Raw genomic sequence first — 23791 nt, 5'->3', positions numbered from 1 at the left:
TTTCAGATGATGACTCAAGCCACCCACTTTTACCAACGGGCACATAGGGAGAATCTTTTAGATTCTGACAAAACTCACAAGAATCATTCTCAACATAGAGTCCATATCTTGTGTTTGAACCATGCCCACAAATTGGATTCATATTGGAGGGATTCTTTGTTGCTTCTAGAATGGAACTTTGACCAATATGTCCCTCCAGTACATGTTGCAACTGTAGGCGCATTTGTATTTTCTCCTCCTCTACAACTTCAAGCAATATCCTCAGCTCAACATTCCATTCGAAGAGAAAAATTAATCTCCTCCAACTCTTCGAGTCTTTCACACTTTATTTTCTTGCCCATACTTCCAACTTGGTCAGAAATAGCTCTGATACCACCTGATTTGAAAATGGAATAGAACTTCTCCTCTAAAAAACTGACTGTCCTTTGACACTTTGCAAGTAAACAAAATGGATCTTAAAAGGTAAACAAGTTTCACAACCTCTTCAAGATGGTGAGTTTTGTTTTCATATGAACTTTTAAGAGTAACACATTCACATGCAACTCAAAATGAAAAAACATGAAGAGAAGAAAGTAGCATTTGATGATGGAGTTCACCTCTCCTGGGCTACGTCTCCGGGCTTGCTCCAACAACTAAACCACTCTATTGATTTCAGTGGCAAATGAGTACATACAAATTCTTGACATTAGTGTGGCTTGTTTCTCCTACAAAGAAACATTATCCTACAAAGAATTCTCACTCCAAAAATATGACTCCCTACAACAAGTCATGAAAAAGTCAACATAAAAAGGACTCATACCTCAAATCCTTATACTCCACTTGAAATCCAAGCACGAAAACATACAACAATTCCACATTGAAGTACTGTAAAGGGTTTCTCTCATTAACACATAATGAGAAAAGACTAAAACGAGCTATTCTACTGAAGTAACAATTGTTGCAGATAAAATTAGAAGGCTAGAAAATTCTTGACTAGGCTCTCTCCATGCTCACTATGCCTTCAAACTACTTCCAAAACACTAATTGTCTCTAGCTACTAAAAGACTTGAACCTGCAAATAGTCCTTCATAAAGTGCTCAAATTAGAAACCTAAGGCTACCAATGAGTTCAGGACGCTCTAAAACCCCCATCTAGGATATTATTGGGCCCAAAAAGATTAAAATTTGAGCAAATTATGCTTCTCCATTCCAAGCTCTGTTATATGTCCTGTAATTTGGCCAAACCTGCAAACTATGTGACATTTTCACCCTTTTCTCCTTCCGTCGAGTAATTTTTTTCCTGAAAACAGTGCATTTTATTGCCTCATTAAATTTCCCAATAACGCCTATGCACAAGAGCAGGGCCACATGGAGTGCCCATAAGGCCGCGGGCTAGGTCCAATTGTCTTCCCCCACCAACTCTGGCTCCTTTCTCGTTGGGATAGGGTCACATGGTGGTGACGTGGCCGGGGGTTGGGGCCAACTACCTGCACCCATCATCGGAGCTCCTTATCATCTCGCCTTTGGTTATGTAGATTCGTTATGACCTAGGGCCAAACCTGAATTTCCGCCCCGTCAAACTTGGCTCCACACCAAGTCCCGTGGAGTCCCATAACACTGGGGGCTAGAGCTGAATCCCCGCCCTACTCCGGTAGCACCCTCCTGACTCGTGCTCGGTCATATGACAAACCTTGTAACCAGGGGCTAGGGCTATTCCCCACCCCCTCCGGCTTTGCTCCTCTACCAAGGTCATATGGTGTGAGCATGAACAGGAGCTAGGGTTCACCGCCAGACCCCTCCTCCCAATGCGAAAACCATATAACTTGAAATATAACCTGAGCCCTACATTGGTTAAGAACCAAAGTTGTGGCATGATGGTGGAGCGCGGATTTTGTGTGTGACACTTCAAGGGGTCAACCCCCTTATACCTTCAGGCCTAAACATAAAAATTTTGACCAATGAGGAGGAGCCATGTGGCAGTCTCTGATTGAGCCACGTGGTGGCCTCATATTGGGCCACCAAAACAATTTCAACCAATAAAATGATGCTAACACATCCCTATATGGACCAACACTTAGCGGGATTTGATTGGCCCTCCGTATGCCCAGTTGGCATGTTGACATTATCATAACATTAGCGGTACTGACTACCTAGTCAACAGCCCAGTCAACCCATCTGCAAACTTTTCTTTATCGAGGTTTGCATGAATGGTTGGTTATGCCACATTTGGCTTAGCCAAATCATCCAACATTTTTGTGAGGCTTATGAAGTCCTCAAAGAATTCATTGGTAAGTTCGTGATTTTTTACTTAGATGATATCCTTGTGTATAGTAGAACCAAGGAAGAACATCTTACATTTCTAAAACTGGTGTTGAAGAAATTGCAACAAGAATTTTTTTTGATAAATATGAAAAGGTGTTATTTTCTTAAGACATAATTAGTTTATTTGGGATTTCTGATTTCCAAAAGCCTTTCTAGGTGGAGTGTGATGCTAGTGGAACAACTATTGGAGTTTTTCTTATCTAAGATGATAAGTCGGCTACATAATTCAATGAGAAATTAAATGAGAGCAAGCAGAAGTATTCCACTTACTACAAGGAATTTTATGCAGTAATTCAATCCCTCAAGAAGTGGAGGCATTACCTTATGCCTAAGGAGTGCATTTTGTACACAAATAATCATGAATTGTAGTTCATAACCAGATAAGACAAGCTTAACCAAAGACATGCCAAATGGGCTGAATACATGCAAATTTTTTGTTTTGTTTTGAACCATATTAATGAAAATGATAATGAAGTTGTCGATGCTTTGGGTTTGAGCTATATGGTTTTGTAGGAATTTCAACTCAACACTTTAGGGTATGAACGCTTACAAGAATTGTACAAGGAAGATTCAAATTTCAACGAAATTTATGAAGCTTGTAAAAATCATGTGGTTAGGGATCAGAGTCCATGGTTTAAGTACATGATTCAAGAGGAACTGATGTTCAAGTGCAACAATTTATGCATTCCAAAATTATCAATGACATATAGTTTGTTGAAGGAGAGGTGAATTGGAGGAATAACTAGTCATTTTTGGCCATGATAAGACATATGCACATCTGCGTTCTTATTATTATTGGCTGGGTATTAGGATTGATGTCAAGAAGTTTGTGGACAAGTGCGAAATATGCCAATATGCTAAAGGCAGGTAACAAAATGTTGGGTTATATCATCCATTTCCCATACCCAACAGGCCTTGGGAAGCCATAAGTATGGACTTTGTTCTAGGTTCACTAAAAACTCATAGGAAACATTATTCAGTTTTTGTAGTGGTGTACCAATTTTCTAAGATGATACATTACACCTTATTCAAAAACAAATGATGCTACTCATTTTTCCAGTTTACTTTTCAAGGAATTTGTGAGACTTCATGGACTGCCTAAGAGTATAGTCTCAAACCAAGACATAACATTTGTTGGGCACTTTTGGAGGACTTTATGGAAGAAATTGGGAACAAACTTGAAATATAGTTCAGCATAACATCCCAAATAGATGGGCAGACTGAAGTGGTTAATACATGTATGGGAAATTTATTGAGGTGTTTAATTAATGAGCATAATAAACAATGGGATAAAGTTCTCCCACAAGTTGAATTTTCCTATAATGATTCTCCTAATAGGAGTATAAGAAAAAGCCCTTTTCAAATTATATATGGCATGCATCTCAGAGGTATTTTTGAACTCGGGAATTTTGGAAAATAAGTAGTTTGAAGTGTTGATGTAGAAGAATTAGCTACAACCATGCAAATGATACATGAACAGGTCAAGGGGAATCTACAAGAAAGTAGCCTCAAGTACAAGAAGAGAATTGATCTTAAGAAAAGGGAAGTAAATTTTGAAGTTGGGGACATGGTTTTATCCCTTCTAATGAAGGAAAGACTCCCAAAGCGTGAATATAATAAACTGAAATTAAAGAAGATTGGTCCCTGCAAAAAAATGAGGACGTTTTCAACTTGTATCCTTATCAGGAGCCTAGAAAAGAGAAACAATATGAACAAGAGAAGGTTCAGTGGGAAGCTTAGCTAGCTACAAATAAGAAGTTGCAGATGGGGATGAATTTTTACCAAAAGCTCATAAAAAAGACTAGGAAAAAGAATTATTACAAGTATTTAGTCAAATGGAAGGGTCTTCCAACTGAAGAAGTGGTTTAGATGAATGAGGAAGAGATCCTAAAACATGGCAACACTCTTGTAGACCTCATGGATAAGAGCCCATGAAATTGTTTGTTCCGAGGGAGTTTGATGCAAGAACGTCGCTCCACATTTTGTTTTCCCAAATAATATATATTCCGTGTAAATATCTCCCATAGTTATTGTTGTGTTGTAGTTATGTGTCCCTTGGTGGAAATTTGGGCATACATATTGTTTTATGTTTTGTTTATGTGTCCCTTTGTTTGGGACAATTATTCTTTTTGTTATTAGAGGGCTTCTAGAAGGGCCCAGATTTCATCTTTGGGAGGGTTGTTGTTAGCCAAAACATCCTTGTTATGTTACAAAATAAATTCCCTATGTTTTGTATAAAAAGATGGATGCGAAGATCTCGTGGGCATGTGAGAGGTAGGCGGAGAAGAATAGAATCTAACTTAGTAACCGGAGAACCCACAGTAAAAACCAGTAACCGGGGAATCATTTTGTTTTCTATTGGTATCCTCTGTAATTTCTCTTTACTATAATATTATGTTCTCACTTTTCAAATGGAGTATCCCATGTATGATTTGGTTGAACTATGAATTACGACACCCTGAAACAAATTTTATTTAACTGAGTGAGGTCTAGGTGGAGTGTGAAGTCCCAAAATTAGTCGTAATTCACTAAAAAAAGAAAATTTGTCTACATCCCTTGCGAAACCTATGAATCAAAGAACTTGCAGTAGGTTTTATTATGTGACGAATATGGTTGTTTTGGGGAAGTTTACTAAAATTTAATTTAACATAAGACACTTTGTTGAATGGTGAAACCTAGTCCGATGGGACTTAACGCAAATAATGGAAATCCAACCTTAGATAGATCATCGAGTCAACGAGATCCATAGCTAAGAGGTCGACCCTTCAAAATTTTCATTTGAAATAAAAACTACCAAGTACCCAAGCCTTGACTGAAGGTGGGCCCAACCTTAGTCTACGAAGTTGACTTGAAACAATTTATGTGTGTTGGGTGGTGTATAGTCAGATGTAGGAAACAATTGGGTGAAATAAGTAAGAATCAATAGGAGGCCCCAACTTGACCAATCCTCGGGTATTCCCAGGGTTGCCTTAGTTGGCGTAGTTGACCGAGAAATAAATTTCAAGGTGGCATATCAAGTCCGACCTGAACCCACTTTTATTCAAAGCATGTGTGGACCCCGAGAGCTTAAAAGCTCTGACTCGACCCCAACCTTATATGTGCCAATTTGGATAGTTGGGTTGAGTGCAAAAACACAGAGACAAAACTTGTGGAGTCGACATCCTTGAATCTCGAGTACCTTAGTTGGTCGATAGTTGGTTCCAAATAGTGGGTGTGCACATTTGGTATGGATAAATAAACTGATCACCAAGTCCCAAGGATGAGGTCGAACGGTTAGGTGTGGAGGTTTGGTCCCCACAAGTCTCATCGTCCAATCACAGGCAGGACTATGTATGCTTGAGAGCTACTCCAGACACGATTTCTTCAATTGAAAAGAAAAAACCCGACCCCCGACTTAAGTTCGTTCAATAAGCGTGGAACCAACGCTTAGTTAAACAAATTTAAATTATAAAAATGTTTTATAAAGAAATAAGGAACCTCCACGAAACGAGAAAAAAGGATTTCCTCTTTGCAAGAAAGGGAATAGGATAATTTTTTTTAGAGTATTACATATATATAGACCACGAATAGGGAAAAGGCACCGCCAATGGTTAACTTTGACATGCTTAGGAATGACTATGCAATGGTGTTGGGCATATATTTATATTTTGCCAACTTACTCCAGCATTGCGATGAGATTAAGCTAACTCATGTGAAAATGTATTTAGTTAATAGAAATTTAAAATTACATTATCATGTTATTGTATATGTTAAATTATAAATTTAATCTATCTTTAATTATTGGTAGTCTAATGAGATTGTTTTTCTGCGCTGAAAGTTATGGAAATTCTGGCTATATTTTGAGAAAACTTGGCAATGATTTTTGTAAATCCAAGTGCAGTGGCTAAATTTCAAAAAAAAAATATTGCCCTAAAAGTTATGGAAACTCTGACCATATTTTGAGAAAATCTGGTAAGGATTTTGGTAAATCCAAGTTATAGTTGTTAAACTTCAAAATTTTAGGTGCCCTAGCCTTTTTGATGGTGCTGAATCCATTTCCACCATCAAAAACATGATTCAAACACTGCCTTTACAATATTTTTTAAATTTTTTTTGTTCTAATACTTGTCAATTCATTCTCCTCAATAAACGACCCCTCTTTAATTATATTATCTTTCACTATTATCATTCCATATTATTTTTAATTATGTTATTTTTAAATATGCTCATTCCATAATCAAGTAAGCGTTATTGATGGGTGGTATATTTCTTTATTTACTTCGACTTACATTTTGATCAAGTTGGTAATTGAACATTTCTCACACAATTACTAAAATTTTATGTGAATTATGATAAAGAATTACTTTCGAAACAAAGACGATGACAGAATGGGAGAAAGAAATGCAGACTCTAGAAGAATTCGATACCCAAAATAAAAGTACATGGAAAACCAATGTTCCCGTACAGAATTTCTTAACAGTTTTGTGATATTTGCCTTTCAGTGAATTTCACTGTACACGAGTGCAAATTCTGAAGAAATAAAAACAGGCGTCGTCTACCTAGTTTTCAAAATTGCGTGGATAAGTTAAAAATGGTTGGAATTTGGTAATTTTTTTTAAATTTATAATAAGAATGTTTGGATCAAGTTTTTAATGGTGGAAATAGATTCAACTGTAATCTGGATTTACAAAAATACCTGTTCCTTGAATTTCCATAATTTTCCTGGCAAATTTGAAGGCTGAGTAGACTAAGGCAATAAAAATATTGCCCAAAAAAAATGCTCATAACTACAACTTGTAAGTATATTTAGCCCAGCGCCTTAATTTGATAAATGTGGTTAAAGTACCTTTGCTATTGAAATGTCACTGGTTCAATTCTCTGGACGCTCTAGAGATCAGGCTCCATAGTTGAGTGGGCAGTAATTAATCATTCAGGTAGCTCTGCCGGCTACAAATATTTCCCAGATATAATTGTCACCGATCTCCGAAGCCAATTAACTACAAAGGAAAAAAAACACTACAAGTATATTTACAAAGCTCTGTATATAGTATAAAAATTTGCAAAGCTCTGTATATAGTATAAAAATTTGCAGTCACCAAACTTGTATGAGAAAGCCCAGTATCATTCTCACATCTTCATCTTTGCACGTTTTACCAATACATACAAATTACTTGTATAAATTAACCCTATAAAGTTGGATTTGCTATGGCATCATGAAACTGTAGGGCATGTTTCCATTTTGCAATAAAACGTGAGCAGAACAGAGCTGGAATAAAAACAGAAACCTGGGGAGAGTTGATAAATAGCATTAGCATTGAAATAAAACATTTGATCATTGGCAAATGTACAGATCTCAAAAATGATCAATATCAAAAGGAGATTAATATCAAAAATGCCTTTTCTTCCCCTAGTATTTGATCATGGGGAAACGCACAAATCTCTCAAAGAGACAAGCTAAGGGGACTAATATCAAAATGCCCTTTCTTTCCATTCAAAAGATGAATTCAACAAAATTTGTATTTGCAGCGTTGCAGCTCCACCTGGTTGGATAAGCTATAGCAGAAAAAAAAAACCCCTCTTCATATGTAGGTAATCTGTACAGAGCAAACTCTATTGGTGTTGGGCGGCTCCAAATCCGAGAAACAGGGTAAGGCAAGTGAGCAAATGATTTGGACTCCAGATCCAAGGATTCGACTCTGACCTTAACTTCTGAATCACTGCACTTGTAATGGAGGAAGCTTTAATTCTGTATTAACATTGTAGAGATAAGTCCATCTTCATCTGCAACCTCAATCAATGTACCCAGAAACGATCTGCAGTCGCTGGAGAAGACGAAGAGGAAGCGGAAGCCATATAATAGTTGAAGGATTTAGTCGGTCTTAACAGCGATCTGATGGAGTGGGCAACGGAAGAGGCAATGGCTGCCTTCACCTGCCCTCTTTTGGGGATGTTCCTCCTCGAATGAGTAGCAGTAGGCATAGCTGACTCTTACTGCTTTATGGACTGAACTCAATGAATTACTCGGTGAAGGAAGGAGGCTACAGACACTGAAATTCACAGAGAATGAATGGTTGGAATGCTAAAGAAGAAAGTGAGAGAATGGTTGCACAAAAGAGAGGAGAACAGCAAGTATTTAAACTTGTGATCTCTGTGATGCAAAGCCATATTCCGCACATGCAATGAAACTGTATTATTAAGTTGAGGAAAAGGAGCATCTCAGTGGGTGAGGGCTGGGCCCACCCAGTCAGTTGAATAATTATGGAGTGCAAGTGGAAGATAACCTGCATGGCATGGCATGGTCCCCAGCCACTACCGTCCATGATAATGACGGGCTATTTTATATGAAAAAGACAGAAAGATGCTATCCTAGTGCATCTCCAACAAATACATGTTGCATTGATATTATACCGCACGTGACTAATGAATTGTGCTACAGGAGGAGGCCAATATGAGGATTTGATTATTTTTTCACTTAAGAAAATTAATACACTGTTAAATGATTTAAAATTCAAGTTTACTTGGTAATTTTTTAAAAGGGAAATGACAAATTAAAAAATTATTTCAAAATATTAAAAATATAGAAAGAATTCAAAATATTCATGTCTAAGTTTGTGTGGTAATTGCTTACATAGAGAGGAGACGAGATGCGAGAGAGGTCAGTGTAATTCAAATATGCTTTTTAGGTTTGAAATTTTCCCATTATAATATTTTAAAACTATTTTCCAAAATTTAAAATGAATTCAAAATTTTCATGTCCATAAGCTGTGTGGTCAGTGCTTACATAGGAGACGTGATGCGATACAGGTAACTATAATTCAAATATGCTTTTAGATTTGAATTTTCTCATTCTGATATTTGAAAACTATTTTAGAAAACTTAAAATTATAAAATGAATTCAAAATTTTCATGTCCATAAGTTGTGTGGTCAGTGCTTACATAGAGAGGATAGGAGATGCAATACAGGTAAGTATCATTCAAATATGCTTTTTAAATTTGAAATTTCGGATTATAATATTTTAAAACTATTTTCAAAAATTAAAATATATAAAATGAATTCAAAATTTTCATGTCTGTAAGTTTGTGTGGTCAGTGCTTCCATAGAGAGGAGACGAGATGTGATACCGTTAAGTATAATTTAAATTTGCGTTTTTAGATTTGAATTTCCCCTATTATAATATTTTAAAACTATTTTCGAAAATTTAAAAAATATAAAATTAATTCAAAATATTCATGTATATAAGTTTGTGTATTCAGTGCTTACATAGGGAGGAGACGAGATGCGATACAGGTAAGTCAAATATGCTTTTTTGATTTGCTTTTTCTCCACTATAATATTTTATAACGTTTTGCTTAAAATTTAGTAAAGAAAATTAAAAGAATTATTTGAATGGTAAATTTTTATTATGGAGATTATATCAATTTAAACCTAATATTTTTCAAAGTTGAATATATATATATATATATATATATATATATATATATATATATTTTAATAAAAAAGATTAGTTTATTAAATTTAGGGTATTAAAAAATCTATGAAAAAATTTGAATTGGAAATTTTTATTCAGAAGATTATATAATTTAAATGTAATAAAAAAATATAAATCTAATTTTAATAATAAAAGATTTTAATTTCACTAACAATTATGTTATAATTATAAATTTATTTTAATTTAGATTTATTAAGTATTTATAAAGATTAATGTTTTTGATCATTGCAATAGATTATGTTGCACTAGAGTGGGGAGCTGCGCGGCGAAACTTGGCGCCCATGGATGAACAGGGGTTTTTTGAATTGAGTTTCTGCGCAGTGGAAATTGGCGCCCATGGATAAGGCTGGGGAGCAGGAAGCTGCAGACCAGAAGCCTCTGGGGTTTGTAGATTCTTTTTTCTGCTATTATAACGCCGTGAATGGATTTTGGTCAGTGTGAAGAGCGGGAGAGGCTTCACCAATGCAAGTCGGTGGATATAGAACCAACGTTAGACGACCTTCTCGCCTACTGGGGACATGATGTGTCCGAGGAAAACCTGCTCTATTTCTTTCCGAATAGTGCAGTGAAGTCAGGTTTCCTTGACAAGGCGGTGGAAGAAGGAGTATTGAAAAAAGGCGCCCAGGAAAGGATCCCTGTAAAAAATCTGATGTTGAAAGGAATGCTTCCCAGCCTGACGAGGTCCATGTCCAATGAAGAGGCAGGAGGGGAGCCGAAAGGATCCGGAGAAGAGGGACAAAAGCGAAGTCTGGTCTCAGTCTCTGCTGTTGGGGCAAATAGGATGGTTGTGGAGTCGGATGAAGACAACATTTATCCTACTGGAAGGCGAACTAAGCTGTTTGAGGCAGCAGAGGGAGAAGCCAAGATGGAGGTAGTGGGTGGGAAGAGGAAGAAGTCCAAACTATTCAGAAAAAAGGAGGAGAGGCCTAGCTGCGTTTTTGGAGTGGATATCCATATAGACCAGGCGTTGGAAGCCTCAGAAACCTTCTTAGTTGGCAGAGTCCGTGGAAGAAAGTTCTCGGCTGCCTTCATCAAGGATTGGACTTAGTTAGAATGGAAAGATGCTCCAGGACAGCCAGAAGAGATCAAGATTTTGGATAGAGGTTGGTTTTGCATTCAATTTGGGCAAAAGGAGCATGTCGAATGGGTGTTGGAAAAGCACTGGAGTTTAGGGAAGAGGCCCATCTTATTCAGGAAATGGACACCCCTTTTCAATGCCCAGAAAGAAAAAACGACGGAGTCTCCAGTCTGGGTCAAATTACCGGGTCTCCCTATTCAATTCTGGACCGACTCGGCCTTCTCTTCAATTGGAAACACGCTGGGTAAGTTTCTTGACACGGACATAACATATTTACGCACTCATGACTGGAGCGCTGCCCGCCTTCTAGTAAGTTTAAATCCCAGAGAAGGTTTGGCGGATGCTATGCTCCTGAAGTATCGTGGTCTAGAGTTTATTCAGACCCTGGACTATGAAAACCTCCCTTTCAGATGTCATCGCTGCCATAATTATGGACATCTGGCCCGGGAGTGTCCTCTTGGACATCGTCATCGTCGAAGGCAAAGGAAAAATGGGAAAAATCTGGAGGAAAAGAAAAATCAGAAGGTATTCACTCAGAAAGAAGGGGCTCAGATCAAGGAGATCGATTTATAGGCAACTGCTCAGGAGTTGGGTCCGTAGCATGCGGAGGAAGTTGAAAATGACCAGCCTGGGGTTGCAGCAAGTGAGTCTATATCAAACCCGTTGTCTTCCCTTGGTATCTCAGCAGTCTCTGTAATGGCAGGAACGAACCAGGCTAGTTCACTTCTTCCCCCCTCCTCCTCTTTTCTCTCTTCTAATGATTTTCCTCATTCTTGTTGTGATGAGACGGGTCTTGTCAGGAAACTATCGAATGATCTGTCGGATCTGAAGAAGGGACTAGCCTCATTAGACAGTGTTATAATGACCATCCCTTCTTCTCCTATACAGTCCTCTTTTCCCATGGATTTTGCCTCTTCTTTTCCTCCTAGTGTTGGGGGCCCTAAACCCCCCTACAATCTTAGACCTTTAGCCATTAGGAAAGGGAAAGGGCCAGTTGTAGGAGGTTTGGAGCTAGATATGGGGTCAGCAGGTCCGAGAAAGCTAAGAGGAAGGAAAAAAAATCTGTCGAAGGCACAGTTGAAGGCTGTCATTGATATTGCTGGAGGGAAACAGATGTCTCTGCCAGGGGTTCTTAGAGCAAAGCAGTCACCCCCTGAGAGTTCTAGATGATCATTTTATCCTACAACTGCAGGGGTCTAGCTAGTCTACCCAAAAAACTAGCTCTGAAGGATCTGGTCAGGACCAACAAACCTGATATTATACTTCTCCAAGAAACTCTGGGGAAGGGGGAAGAAATTTCAGGTGGTCTCTTCAAGCTTCTGCCGGGTTGGAGCTTCCATGCCATCAATGCGAATGGACATTCAGGAGGGGTGGTGCTGGGTTTTAATGCGAATGTGTTACAAGAGATCTCCTCTTGGGGATCAGAAAATGTTTTGGCTGTGGAACTTTTTTCCAACGAACTATGCATCCCTTTTCTTTTTCTTAATGTCTATGGTCCTGTCTTGGAACGGGAGAGGTTCTGGAACTCCTTCTTCGCAAAGTCTTTCCTGTCGCACCCAAACCTTATTATCGGCGGAGACCTTAATTTTTCTTTGGGGTTGACAGAATCTTGGGGGGTCAGAGCCAGAGCAGATCCCCTTTCTGAGTTCTTTCAAAATAAACTGGCCTCTTCTCTCCTGGTGGATGTCTCCCCGATAAAGTTGCGCCCTACGTGGAGGAATCGAAGAATAGGAGAAGATTGGATCAGGAAGAAACTTGATCGATTCCTAATCTGTGAATCGCTGACAGAAAATTTACAGGCGTTTAGACATTGGGTTGGGGATGGTGGTCTTTCAGATCATTTCCCTGTCTTCCTGGAAGTGAAGGGAGATTTCACTAAACTGGGTACTCCCTTTAAATTTAATTCTTCCTGGCTTTCGGATGCTTCCTATACTAGCCTCTTCCATAACACTTGGAAGAAAGATGTTCTTAATGAAGATGAGAGTCGTAGTCAGGTTTTTATGGACAATTTAATAAGGATGAAGGCCGCCTCAAAGCATTGGCCCCTCCAAAAGAAACTGAAGGAAGAAGAAACCCTGAAACTTGTTAACTCTGAACTTGCCCTCCTTGAAGACCCAGTCGGAAATGGCTATGGTACAATAGAGTCTCAGGCTAGAATTCAAGAGTTGGAGATGGAAAGAAGGAGAATTCTTCAGATTAGAGAGCAAAGCTGGCGCTTCAAAAGTAGAGCGATCTGGTTGCAGGCAGGGGACAAAAACACCAAGTTTTTTCAGAATTATGCCAAAGGGAGAAAAAACTCTAATACAATCTGGGAAATGAAGAAAGCCAACGGTGAAATGGATCGTTCTTTTGAAGATTTGGCCTCATTGGGGGTCAATTATTTCAAGAATCTTTTCAAAGCACCAGAGGAAGTTTCTATTGCAGAAGTTATTAGAGTTGCCCAGATCTTTCCAAGATTCATAGAGGAGGAAGGTAATGAATCCCTCATGGCACCTGTTTCTAAGGAGGAGGTTGAAAACGTCCTCAAATCTATGCAAAGGGACAAAAGCCCCAGCCCGGATGGCTGGACTGCCGAATTCTTCCAGCATTTCTTTGAATTCATTGGAGATGAGTTAGTGGCAGTTGTGGAAGATTCCAGGCGTTCAGGTTCTATCTATCATCCTTTCAATGCCACTTTTCTAGCACTCATACCCAAATTTGATCTTCCAGGTTCTTTCGGCGATTTCAAGCCCATTTCTCTGTGTACTTGTGTTTACAAAATTATTGCAAAAATTATTGCCGTCAGGCTAAAACCTTTCCTCTCTAGAAACATTTCCCCTTAGCAATTTGGCTTTCTAGACGACAAACAAATTCATGAAGCTGTAGGAGTTGCTCAAGAAACACTTCACAGTCTAAAAATTGGAAAAAAAAAGGAGTCGTTGTGAAAATCGATTTGTCTAAGGCTTATGACAGAATCAGTTGGTTGTACCTTAGGCTTCTGTTAACTCATCTGGGGTTCAGGTATGATTTTGTAAGATGGGTTATGAGCTGTGTTTCTTCTTCATCCATAGCTGTCCTGATCAACGGTGCAGCCTCCAGTTTTTTTAGCCCTGAACGTGGCCTTCGCCAAGGCTGCCCACTCTCTCCCCTTTTGTTTTTGCTGGCAGCAGATGGTATCAGTCTCTTGATCCAAGACACAAAAAGACAGGGGACTCTCAAAGGAATTGAAGTAGCACAAAATTTTTGGGTCACTCACCTCCTCTTCGTGGATGACATAATCCTTTTCAGCAATGGTAGTCTCGAGGACTATAGGACACTTAAGAGGATCTTGGACCTTTTCCTGAAGGCTACTGGTCTCTGCATAAATGAGAGAAAATCTACACTAACATGCACAAGTCTGTCTAGAGAGCTGATACACAGAGTAGAATTGATCCTGAACTTTGAAGTCAAAATGCTAGAGGATTCTTTTAAATATTTGGCGTTCTTTCTGAAGCCCGACAATTACAGGATAAAAGATTGGAATTGGATCCTTGCAAAACTTGAATCCAAACTGAAACATTGGAGTTACAAGTGGCTTTCCAGGGCTGGTAGGCTCGTTTTAATTAAATCTGTTCTGATGGCAGTCCCAGTCTACTGGGCTAGTTTGACATGGGTTCCCAAAGGAATTTTATACTCAATTGATAAATTATGCAGCAGGTTTCTGTGGGCGGGGTCCAAGTCTGAGAAAGTTACCCCTTGGATCGCGTGGGATAAAATCGCTTGTCCTAAAGAGTGGGGAGGCTGGGGTATTAAAAACCTTGTTTGCTTCTCCGAATATTTAGTAGCAAAGCTAGCCTGGAGGCTCATTTCCTCTGAGAACCTGTGGACCTCTATGTCTAAAAGGAAATATATTGATCCTCTATCAACGCTTGATTGGATCAGATTGCCGCAAAAGTCTTCCAAAAACTCCTCGGTGGTCTGGAAAGCTGTGGTTGCATCTGTCAAAGTCATAGAGAAGGGATTGGCTTGGAGTGTGGGGGACGAAACTCAGATCAGGTTGGGTAGAGACCCCTGGATAGGCTGTTCAGAGAGATTTTCTCTATCTCAGGGGTTGGTTTCGGCCTTAAAAGATAGGGGTCTATACACATTAAATCAGGTGGCTGATCCTCGGGCTTCCACCATCTGGAGTCAAGGGTGGTTTCAAGGAAGAGATTTAAATTTGAATGATGAATGGCTGGAGGAATGGGACTTGTATAAAAGGGACCTTCTCAGCTCCTTAGTCAGGCTCTCTGATTCTCCGAATGAGCTTAAATGGGTCTTTGCCCAGAATGGTTTTTATTCTCCAAAGTCGGGGTATAAATGGATGATCTCTCAAAATGGATGGGAGAATCCGGCTTGGTGGGCTAAATCGCTATGGAAGTTAAAAGGGGCCAGCCAAATCAAGACTGTTCTTCTGGTGTGTCCTGCTTCAGAAAGTTCCTACTTGGGATTTTATTCAAAGAAGAGGAAGGATTGGTCCCGGCAGGTGCCCCCTTTGTAAAGACAGTGTCGAAACAGTTCAACACCTATTTCTTTTTTGCCCCTTTAATTCCAGCCTTTTGGCCGAAATGTTGAGATTGTTAAAAGTTCCTTTTAGGTGGCAAGGGCAGGGGCTCTTAGATGCTTGGCAGAGGTGGTGGAATGAAACTTCAAATGATAGAGAAAGAACCATTCCGTTACTCATTACCTGGGGGACATGGCTTGCTAGGAATCAAGTTATCTTTAAGGATTCTATCTTCCCTATTGGAAGACTTGCCGCAGAAGGAGTTGCTATTTATGAAAGTATTCCTGTTCCTCAAGCTCTTTCTACTTCCAGAGTTGTTCGTCAAGAATCTATCAGATATTCTATGCCATGGGCTTACTTTGACGGGGCCTCGGACATCAATGGTCGATGTGGGGCAGGCTTGATTATTCACTTATCAAAGGAAAAGGTTGTTAAAGCTTCAATTGGTCTGGGACAGGGCTCCAATAATTTTGCAGAATTGAAAGCCTTACATCTCCTTCTCTGTTGGCTTATACTTAGAAATGTGAGAGAAGTCCAGATTTTCAGGGATTCAATGAATACTGTGAATTGGTTTAATGGGTCTCAACGCTGCAACAATCTCATTCTGATTCCCCTGCTTAAAGAAGCTTCTCGCCTCAAAAGTCAATTCATGGAGATCTCTCTCAGCCATATCTTCCGGGAAAGGAATTTCGATGTGGACCACCTTTCCAAAGCAGGTGTTGAGCTTGATATGGGGTCGTGGACTGTCTCGGAGGATGAAAATGGGGTGGTTCGATCTGTCGAACAGCCCATTTTCGATTAAATTTTGTTACATCAAAATCATTTCTCTGTTTTTGTACATATTTTGTTTTGGTTCATCTTGTTTTTCGCTTCCATTCCCTTTTGTAGAACTTCTTCAGGGTTTCTTGGTTGTTTTCCTTAATTGTGGAGGCCCGGGAAGCTGAGTCTTTCTCATTGCTTCTTTTCTGTCTTTTGTGAATCCTTCTAGTGATCACTATGGATTCTTGAGGTCTCTGTTTTGCCTCTTGATTTATATTGAACTCTCTGCGCCTGCGTGATTCTGATCCCGGGAGGTGCGCGTGTTCTGGAGAAGCCGCCATTCTTGGTTTAGCTTGTTGAGCGTTTTTACATAGCGAGCAGGTTTTTACAGCCGGTTGAGATTTTTTCCCCTTTTATGGTGGAATTGAGTCTCTTTGTAATGCTTGCATTTACTATGTAACCCTCTTTTTAATATATGGTTTGATTTTTCCTGTGGAAAAAATAAAGATTAATGTTTTTAATGTGCAATTTTTTGAAGTGTAAAATTTGAAAAAATATTTATATTTTGAAAGATTGGATTAATTTTAAGTTTTAGTTACAATATATTTATACTCACTCTTAATAATATTATTTATATTTATATAAATTTAACATTTTTATTTACAGAAAAATAATTTTATTAAAATCCATATATGAAAGGATTTCTTTTATATATAAATATAAAGTTTTTATATATTTGTTTGCTAAAGCAAGAGTCGTGCCTTCTTAACATTAATTCAAACAAAAATTACAATATGTACATTCTTCATCAAACTGTGTGGACTAAGGAAAAAAGGTAAATGCCCTTCTGAAGCCTAGCCCTCAGTTTCCCAAAAAGTACCCACCCAACCCTTTTTGAATACAAACACGTAAAATCATCGGGAATCTCAGGTCATATGCACCCTCCCCACATGTAACCACGCACACAAACCCATTCCTGCCTTTCGATCGCTATCGTTCAATCATCTTTTTTAATCTGACAGTAGAGGTGTAAATCGCGCCATGAAGAGGTAAGAAGATTAACCCCCGGGCCCCACCAAACTGCTCGCTCGATCCAGAGCGTTGATCTGCCTTGCTCCATCGAACAGCTGCGCTGATTATCACACGACAATATCCGTCGAACTTTAGTGCGCAATGAAGGTGGTTTTTAGACCTGGCCCTCATCCACGTGTCGTGCGTTGTACGGCATCGCTGCTAATTTTTTGAAACCACCTTTGGCATGAAAGCAGTGTGATCACGCCTAAACCGCTCAGGTAGTAGTTTTAACTTCTGCCATTGGAAAATTGGGTGATGTTGTTGCCTGAACTGATGCCTTCGCTTGTTGCCTTCAACTTCTCTTTGGTTTGAGAAAACCTTTCGCCCTATGTCGGGGATATTCCAGATTATGGTAACCTTGACTGCTAAGGCCGACCCTGGCCAACCTTCCATCACAAACCTCTCTGTCCAAAATTGTGGTACCAGCTGAAATCTGTCCATTACAAGTTGGCTTCTTTAGTTTTGCTCTTATTTTGTCCTCTTCCGCCGGGTTATGGCAAAGATTTCTTAGGTTGCTCTACGGCATTGCGTGCCACTCCATCAAAATTGCGCTATCCTTACAGCTGACCCCCTGGTTGGCTAGAATGTCTGCCAATTTGTTGGACTTTCTCCGCACATGTATGAATCTGAGTGTGCGTAGTTCCTGAAGATGTCCCTGAATTTTATGGAGAACCCGAGTTATCCTCTAGTGTTTTGTAACCTTTTCTGGCCCTGTTCCATGACTAATTCTCTTGGCTGCATTGATGACTAACTCTGAATCAGCTTCTATTATGACATTTTGGCAATTGTCCTGTTTCAGAAGTTCTAAGCATTGCTCCAAAGCCATTAGTTCTGCCATGTTGTTGGTGGCTTTTCCTAAGTGTCCATGGAAGAGGGAGATTATGCTTCCTATATCATCCCTAAGGACTCCCCCAAAGCCAACCATTCCCGGGTTTCCTTTAGAAGCACCATCGATGTTATACTTTAAAAAACCTTCCAGGGGAGGAGACCAGAACTCTTCAACCTTTTCTCTCATGATTATTTTCCTGTCTAGGCCTTGTGGAATGAGCCCCTGCATGCCTAACTGCTTGAGAATTCTTAACTCTGCTTCTGAGGGAGGATTTTTGGGGAGATCCCTTACTGTGGTACCAACTGTCTCCTTAAGCTATTTTAAGATCAGCTCTACCAGGCGAAGAGAGGAATTCTTTACCTCTTTGAAGATTCTTTTGTTTCTTTCTTTCCACACATTCCATATAATGAAACTTGGCAAGAGAGCCCAGGCAGAGTTGAGAACTTCATAATCCAAAAAGTTATTCCTCCAGTTATTTAGAGTGTTAGTGATACTTTCTTTGTCTCTATCAGACTGATTGAAGATGTTGGCAAAAAAATCCCATAACCTAGTGGTGAAAATGCAGCGGTTGAGAAGATGTTCCATAGTCTCCTCTTGGGCTTCACAGAGCTGGCATCTGGAGGGTCCCAGCATACCCCTTTTTCTAATGTTGTCCCAGGTTAAGATTTTCCTGTGGTGAACCAACCACATAAAGAGTTTGATTTTCATCCAGCCTTTGTGCCTCCATAGCTTCTGCCAAGTTCTATTTGGAGCTTGGGATTCCAGCTCAAGGAGAAAACCTTTTTCTTCCTTGATATTAAAGTTGCCCTCTTTGTTGTTACCCCATCTTAGTTGATCTTGCCCTTCAGTTACTAAAATCATCCTCTGATCCAACATCCTCTTAAGTGACTTTGCTCTATTGTTGAGGGTTCTATCCCCTCTTCCATCTAATCTTCTCCATGTTCTCCATTTTCCTGCATTGTGAGAATGCTCCCAAAAGTCTTTCACCTTTAATAATCCTTGTTTGTTTGTCTCATGCTTGAGGCCCAAAAATTCCTCCTTCAATAAAATAGGTTCTTGTTGCCATTTTTCCTCCCAGAAAAGTGCCAGATCGCTCTCTTTGATTTCCCAGAAACTGTTTTTTTGAACCACTTCTCTATTCTCCCAGGCCTTGTTCCATATGGGAGAGCCTTTCACAATTGTAGAAATTCTTATAAGATCAAAAGAAGGCCAGGCACTAGCATATTTTTCCTTCCAGATACTTTCCCATTGAGCTTTAGGATCCTTAACAGACCTCCACAAAATTTTGGCTCCTAGAGCCTTACTAAGAATCTCTAGATTATCCAAACCTAGGGCTCCTTGGTTCTTGGGTTTACAGATCTTTTCCCATGAGACTAAAGCCCATTTTTTCCTTGTTTCCTCTTTGCCCCAAAGAAAATCTCTTTGAATATTTCTAAATTGTTGTAAGACTCCTATTGGAGCTGGGAGGGCTGATAGCATAAAGATTGGGATAGCTTGGAGCACTGCCTTTGTAAGAACCAGTCTACCAGCCAGATTTAAAGATCTGATTGTCCATTTCCTGACCTTGTCTTGCATTTTAATTATTAATGGATCCCATATGCTCTTATGCCAGGGTTTAGCTGTTAGAGGTACTCCCAAATACTTAGAGGGGAGGGATTCTCTTTGAAAGCCTAGAATTCTGGAGACATTTCTCTGGATAGCAATATGGGTGTTAAAGAAAAAGATTTTTGATTTGGAAAGATTGACTTCCATACCTGTTGCCATAGCAAAGTCATTCAAAATTTGTTTGTATGCAAGCACTTCCTTGACTGTGGGAATTCCTTGTAACATGGTATCATCTACAAACTGTTGATGAGTCAGAACTTGACCATTCTCCGAAAGTTGGAGTCCTTGAATTTTTCCCATTACTCTAGCATGCTTAATGGACCGCCCCAACCCTTCCATCATGAGGATGAAGAGAAAAGGAGAGAGCGGATCTCCCTGTCTAAGTCCCCTAGAAGGAAGAAAAAGTTCAGATGGAGAGCCATTAACTAAAATTGAAAAGCTGGATGAAGTCACCAGGGCCATGACCCATCTGACCCAATTATGATCAAAACCAAACACTATAAGCACTCTCTTGATGTATATCCAGTTCACTTTGTCATATGCTTTGGCTATGTCCAGTTGCATGATCATACCCGCTTTCTTATTACTTGTTAACGAGTGAACCACCTCATGAGCTTGAATTATGTTATCCAGAATTTGTCTGCCTTCCACATAACTAGTTTTCTCCCCCGATACAAGCGTAGGTAGCAAGGGTTTGAGTCTGTTAGCCACGACCTTGGAAATTATCTTGTAAACTACATTGCATAAAGCAATGGGCCTGTATCTCTCTGACAATTGGGCATTATTATGTGTTGGAATAAGGGCGATGAAGGAGGTATTGAGAGCTTTCAAAATGGTTTTGTTTAGCTTGGAATCTTCTACTACCTCTAAAATATCCTTTTTGACAATATTCCAACAGGCCTTGAAGAAATCCACATTGAATCCATCCGGACTTGGAGCCTTTCCATTTTGCATTTCCTTGAGGACCTCATTGACATCCTTTTCGGTTACAGGCATGTTGAGATTACAATTATCCTCTCTGGATACCAGCTTAGGGATATGTTTAGTGAAGTCCTTGATGAAAGGTTCCCTTGCTAAAAAGTTTTCCTTGGCAATGTCACGAAAGTGCTTTACTAACACTGCTTCTATCTCCTCATGGGATTGATGAATCTGGCCATCCTCATCCTTGATCAAAGAGATTCTGTTGTGAGTTCTGTTTGCAATGGTGGATCTATGAAAAATTTTAGTGTTATGTTCTCCTTCTTTTAGCCATTGAACCCTAGATTTTTGTTTCCAAAAAAATTCCTCTTGTTTACACAACTCTTCCCATTCTCGATGATGTTTCTCTGCTAGATCATTTTTGTCCTTATCAAAGCCTTCCTTGATCAAAGCTTGATTGAGCCCTAGAATTTTTTTTTCCACAATTCTCTTACTATAAAAAATATTGCCAAATTCCTTCTTGTTCCAATCCTTTAGCTTCCGCTTGATGTGTTTTAATCTTTTGTGTAGTAGGAACATAGTTGATCCCTGAATCTGCAAGTCCTCCGCCCACCATTTTTCAATGTTGCTGATGAATTCTGGGTTTGAAAGCCAAATATTTTTAAATCTGAAAGGTCTGTTTCTTGGGGTGCCAATGCCCTTGATCTCCATTTGAATCGGCCAGTGATCTGAGCCTCCAAAAGGGAGAATTCCTGCTATTATTTCCTTGTCTAGAAGCATGAGATCCTCAGAGATCATGAATCTGTCTAGCTTGGAAGCTACTTGGGAATCCCCTCCTCTTTTGTTGTTCCATGTACATAGGCCATTGTTTGTCTCAATGTCAACAAGATTCATGTTTTCTGAAAAGATTTGGAAGGCTGAGGAATCTTTATTCAGTGCTCTTGTTCCCCCTTTTTTCTCCAAGAGAGATCTAATCATATTGAAGTCCCCTCCTATAACCCATGGTAACCTTGCATGTCTGGTCTGGAGATCCACCAAGGAATCAATAAACCTGATTTTTTCATCTAACCTTTGAGGGCCATAAACATTCGTAACTAGATAAGTATTCCTGTCTCCTACAGGCTGTATAACCACTGATAAATAATTCCTTAATGCCTTCGCATCAACTATTCCTATTTTTTGGGGATTCCAGAGGGTGAGGATACCCCCTGTTGAATTTTCTGCTTTTACTTCTAGAAACTCAAATCTATTGAGCCATTTACTATGGATTTTCCTTAACTTTTGAATGGAGCATTTTGTTTCTTAGACAAAAATTATATCCAGAGCTACTTGTTTCATTTTGTTATTCAGAATTCTCTGTTTTCTCTTGCTGCCTAGACCTCTGATATTTCAAGATGTGAACTTCATAATTACAGATTGGTAAAGGAGTAATTGGTTAGATCTTTCATCTTACCTGTGTCTACTATGAGCTTACCACATTCCATCTGTAGCTCATTCTGATTTTTCCTGCCTCTTTTTTATTCCTGGACTTCGCGGTGCTAATTGATCAGGAGCTCAGGACCAAGTGTTGTAAAATTCTCGAAAATGAAAGTGCTTAGAACTGGTTCAAACCTAAACGAATGGATAGAGCTCTTCCTCCTAATTCCGGCACCGTGAACGGTTCGAAAAACGGTCTCCATATGAGGAAGTTATGCCAAAAACAAAATTGCCCAATAACCCTTAATTTTTGAATATTTTTCAAAAAAAAAATAAATAAATAAATATTCCGTAGAATATTCTTTGGAATATTCCTTTTGGGCAGGCCAATCATAAGCCGCCATGTGGCATGGTGACGTCAACGGATTTGGATGGCATATCTCAAAATATATGGGAGGCGAAGAGGTTCGACCCTGCAACCTCCGAGTAATAAGGGCCACGTCTTACCAACGAGCCATATGGTTGGGACTTGTTTGGAGAGCGGTGGAAACTTGCTATGAGTTTTAAGCTTCAATGGGTGGGCCCGAAGGGGGCCAGCCCCCATGTATATCTGACCTCTCGCCCAGAACCGTGGGCCTTACCATAACCGTCAGCGCCCAACATCAACGGTCACCGCGTTTTATATGTTAAACGTGGTCACATTCCGCAAGTCCGAAGTTAACAAATGGTTAGACTACCCGTCAATCTGCATGTTCTGGCGCGGAATCTAAGGGGAACTACCAGTTACATTAACTCAGTCACATGCACGTTAAAGCCCAATGGTTTACTAGCAGTCACGGGTAGTTTGGTGACGGAGTTGTTGGTGGAGCACTCCAAAAATGGCGGGATTGCCAAACTGTTGGGGTTATCTGGACTCCAACTAAAGTTAGCTGGAGTCTTTCTAGGACAAACTGCTAGTTGGGAGTAAATGGCCATAACTTTGGCTAGGAAAGTCCTTTTGGGACGAATTTTTTTAATATTATGTTAGGTCTCTTCGACCTTCTGAAGCCATTGGCACAAGTTTCACAGCCATCTGAGGTCATTTGCAGGTGTTTTTCTTCGTGGAAGTTCTAGGAGCCACCAAAGCCAAATCAGTTTGGGAGCTGCATTGGGAAGTGTGCAGCCAGTGAATGTGAAACGAAGGTCATTCCTGAAGGATTTCAGTGTTCTGAATCCATATCTACAACTCATTTTTCCTTTATGTCAGATATGTGCTGGAGATAGTAGCAGAGGTTTCAGAGACATTTGAAGCATTCTGAAGGAGTTTGTGCCATTAAGAAGCTCAGGGAAGCTTAGTGCACCTACTGAAGGAATCAAGTCCAAGGGAGCCTAGATCTACCTGCACAAAGTGGACAGCCATGACAGGGATGTATATGGTTTTTCTAAACCCATAGGTTCAGTCAGTAACCTTTTGGAGTTGAGTGTGGAACTTGTAAAAGAATTCAAGCCATAATCCCAAAGAGCCAAGTCTAGTTGACTAGAGCTCACAAGAGACGTAGCCCACGAGATTGGGGTGAACTCCTTATTAAATTTGCTGTTATGTGTGATGTTTATTTGTTTCCTTATATGCCTGATATATATGTTTAATATCAGCTGAAACAAATCAAGTTAAAACACATAAACAGAAGAAAAGACATACATCTCTTTCAATCTAAGATTTCGCATAATGTCAAGTTCAAGCAAGGTATTGTTTTTAATTGAATCTGAGTGTTCACTTTTTATTTCTTTAGGCAGAGTTTGTGGAGGGCCAGGTAGCTTCTGGATCTCATCCTGTCTTTAGAGGTGACATATCCAGTAAATGTC

The sequence above is a fragment of the Pinus tabuliformis genome, chromosome 4_1 (genome assembly GCF_031772625.1).
Source record: "Pinus tabuliformis cultivar Carrire ecotype Pingquan chromosome 4_1, CPIR1, whole genome shotgun sequence".
Lineage (NCBI taxonomy): Eukaryota > Viridiplantae > Streptophyta > Pinopsida > Pinales > Pinaceae > Pinus > Pinus tabuliformis.
This window is presented reverse-complemented; position numbering follows the sequence as displayed.